Genomic DNA, 3,486 nt, shown 5'->3' with positions numbered 1-3,486 from the left:
GGCTGCTAACTGTGGCTCTTTGGCAATGTACACTGGGAAATTCTGACTCCTTCTCAGGCTCAGGTTGGCCACCCCTGATCTAGACTAACAGCATCCTGTCTAGTGGGTGCTACATGGGCGTAACTACATTTGAAATACAGATACATGCATATAAATAGGACAATCATGTTCAGCAAATTATAACTTTTCCAATGACCTCTCACATGACCCAGCTTGAATAAAGTGCATCATAATTATGTCCTAATCACATTGTAATAATATTACTGTGAAGAGTATGGGGTGCAGTGTCACAACACAATCCCAGGGGTGCAACCTGGAACTCAGGTACCAATAAGACCCCTGTCCCACCAGTCAGGGCTCTCACTCATGTTGTGATTCTGTGGCAAGCTACAAACCTCTTGCAGGTACTGGACTTACACAGCCATGCACAGGTCGGGACACACCCAGCCGTGTTCCATGAATGCTGCCCTCAGCTCCTGGGAGGGGAGGGGCACAACTGGGAAGGGAGGGGCATCTAGGAGTTAGAGCAGAGGGTCTGGGAGCGAGGACTCCTGGTACTCTTCCAGCTCAGGGAGGGAAGTGGGATCGAGTGGATTAGGATCAGGGGGGGCTAGAGCCAGGACTCCTGAGTTCAATCCCCAGGGATAGGAGGGTGTGACAGGATCCCTGGTGTGCAACCTGGAACTCAGGTAGCCCTGAGTCCTCTGCCCCACCAGTCTGGGCTCCCACTCACGCTGTGATGCTGTGACAAGCTACAAACGTCTGGCAGGTACTGGACTTAGCCATCCACAGGTCAGGACACACCCAGCCGAGTTACGTGAAAGGCTGCCCTCAGCCACTCATGAAGCAAAACCAGAGAGGCTCCAGCCAAATCTCCCCAGCCTAGGACCCCGGGGCTGCACTGCCCTCCATTGGGTAGAAGCCTGGGTAAGTTCACTACCCAGTCTGCCCCTCCCTCAATGCCAAAAGGACATGCACAAGCCTTTTGTGAACGAGCTACGATTTCCAGGCACTCCAAGAAAAATTCACTGGTTTTCGGTATCATATAAAACGGAGGCATTAACTACAGAAAGATAGAGTTTAAGTGATTAGAAGTGGTAGGTATAAAAGTTAGAGATAGTTACCAAAGAAAAGAAAATAAGCACGAAAACTACATCTTAAATCTCTAAGACACCGGGCAGTATTTAGATCTAGCCATTTTCTTCACTCAATGGATGTTACAGTTCAGAAAACACAGGCTTCTCCCTTGTCTCCTCTGCTGAAGTTCTCTCTCTTCTCAGCGTCCTTGTTGCTTGCAGCGACGGTGGGGGAGGAGAAAAGGCCAAGCCATGCAGCCTCTGTTTTATATCCTTAGTCCAGGTGCTTAGAAGACACTCACCCAGCCCCGCCCTGATGGGCTTTGCTGAGTCACAGTGAGCGAGTAAATCCCGCGTAGTGTGGTGCTTGTGGGACTGCCATTGAATTGTTAAATCCCTTGATTGCAACTCCCCCGCTGATGAATGGCCAGTGAGTGCCCACTTGGGCAGAGGTCACCACCCGTGTAGGAAGGACTCTCAAACTTATCACATATTTCACTGACAACCATCCAGCAAAATCCTCTAATTTCATACACACTAAAGATACACATATTTGGACAGAACAACGGGTTTCAGCAGATCATGACCTCTAATATGAGATCTTACACGGCATGCTTTGTATGACACATAATCATATGACATGGGTGAATATGGGGTTCCAGGGTGTTGCTTTGGGATACAGAGTGCCACAGAGGGGAGTGGGATCTAGTGGGTTGGAGAGGGAGGGGGCTGGCTACCAGGACTCCTGGGTTCCTTCAGCAACTGATAAGCCCATTCTCCTCTGTAGGAGCTGAGAAGATGAGTTTAAGCATTTCCATCCTGCCGGTTCTCACTGTCCACATCTTCACCTTCCTCATCGGCCTCCTATCCAACCTTCTGGCCTTCTGCACCTTCCTGGTGAAGGTCCGCCAAAAACCCACCCCCGTCGACATCCTTCTCCTCAACCTCACCGTCTCCGACATCTTCCTCCTCATCTTGCTCCCCTTCAAGATAGTGGAGGTTGCCTCAGGCCTGGAGCGGCTCTTGTCCGTTTTCCTCTACCCGCTCACCAGCTACTTTTACTACAATAGCATCTACTTCAGCTCCCTCTTTCTCATGGCCATCAGTGTTGATCGCTACCTGGGCGTGGCCTTTCCCATCAAGTACAAACTCCGGCGCCGTCCGGCTTATGCTGTCACCACCTCCGTGCTCTTCTGGGTGTTGGGCTGTGCCCACTGCAGCTTTGTCTACATTGTCCAGTACGAGGTCCTGAGCCCCAATGGGACCGTGACCTCCCCTATGCAAAGTTTTCTCCCCTATGCAGCTCCAAATCCTCCTCCCTGTCTGCCTAGAGTTCTTCATTGTCCTCTTCTGTCTCCCCTTCACCATCACCATCTTCTGCTACGTCAACCTCGTCCGCATCCTGGTGGCCTTGCCCAACATCACAGCCCGGAGGAAGCAGGGGGCCGTGGGCCTGGCTCTGGCCACCTTGTTCAACTTCATAGTCTGCTTCGCCCCCTACAACCTGTCCCATGTGGTGGGCTTTGTCCAGAATGAGAGCCCTTTCTGGAGGGTGTACGCTCTTCTCCTCAGCACCCTCAACGCCGCCTTGGACCCTTGTACTTCTCCTCCACTGCCATCCAACGGGCCTTCACCAAGTGCCTGGCCAGCCTGTGGCACAAACTGAGCTCCATCTTGGCCCGGTGCCATCTCCCCTGCTTGACTTGCTGTGGGGAAGGGGGCAGAGAGGTGAAGTGGCCAGTGGGATGGAGGCGGAGTTGACAACTTGATCCCCAGGATGAGACCAACTCTCTGCTTCCTCCTCAGAGCCTTCCTTTTCCCATGCTCCGCAGAAGCAAGAGATCCTGCACTTGAGTTGGGTGTAACGGGTTCCCCCCGCCTGGAACTGAGGTACCACTGAGCCCTCTGACGCACCAACCTGGGCTCCTTCTCACACTGTGTTGCTGTGACAAGCTATCAAGCCCTCCAGCCTGCACTTTCACCCCCATACATACTGGAAGACAGTAGGAACACACCCAGCTACAGTTACAATCAGCTCTCTGACCAGCCCCTGCATGGGAAAGCTACTCCCAGCTCCTCAGGCACGCACCCCCACTGGAGTGTAAACCCAAAAATTATACCGTTTTGCGCTGCACAGGGAACTGTACAGCATATGCTCATCAAATTTGTACCCTCCCACAATGTGGAGAGGAATATGCAACAGCCTCTTGCCCCGGAATTATGATTCCCACACGCTGGTTTAGATAAAGCAAAAACAAGTTTATTAACTACAAAAGATAGATTCTAAGTCATTATAAGGGATCAAAGCAGATTTCCTAGCAAATGCACAAAGAAACACAAACTAAGCTTAATATGAGTAGCAGACTCTCACCCTAAGAGATGATACAAGCAGGCTGCAGATTCTTAAGGG

At 51.5% G+C, this 3,486-nt stretch overlaps 1 pseudogene across 1 annotated transcript; it reads left to right on the top strand.

Moving 5' to 3' along the window:
• The first annotated feature begins 1,874 nt into the window (after positions 1 to 1,874).
• On the top strand, positions 1,875 to 2,837 carry LOC311512449 (free fatty acid receptor 2 pseudogene; annotated as a pseudogene). Its single transcript has one exon. The product of its transcript is annotated as a free fatty acid receptor 2 pseudogene (transcript).
• The last annotated feature ends 649 nt before the right edge of the window (positions 2,838 to 3,486 follow it).

Source organism: Lepidochelys olivacea (genome assembly GCF_965140295.1).
Source record: "Lepidochelys olivacea isolate rLepOli2 genome assembly, chromosome: 24".
Taxonomy (NCBI): Eukaryota; Metazoa; Chordata; order Testudines; family Cheloniidae; genus Lepidochelys; species Lepidochelys olivacea.
This window is presented reverse-complemented; position numbering and strand designations above follow the sequence as displayed.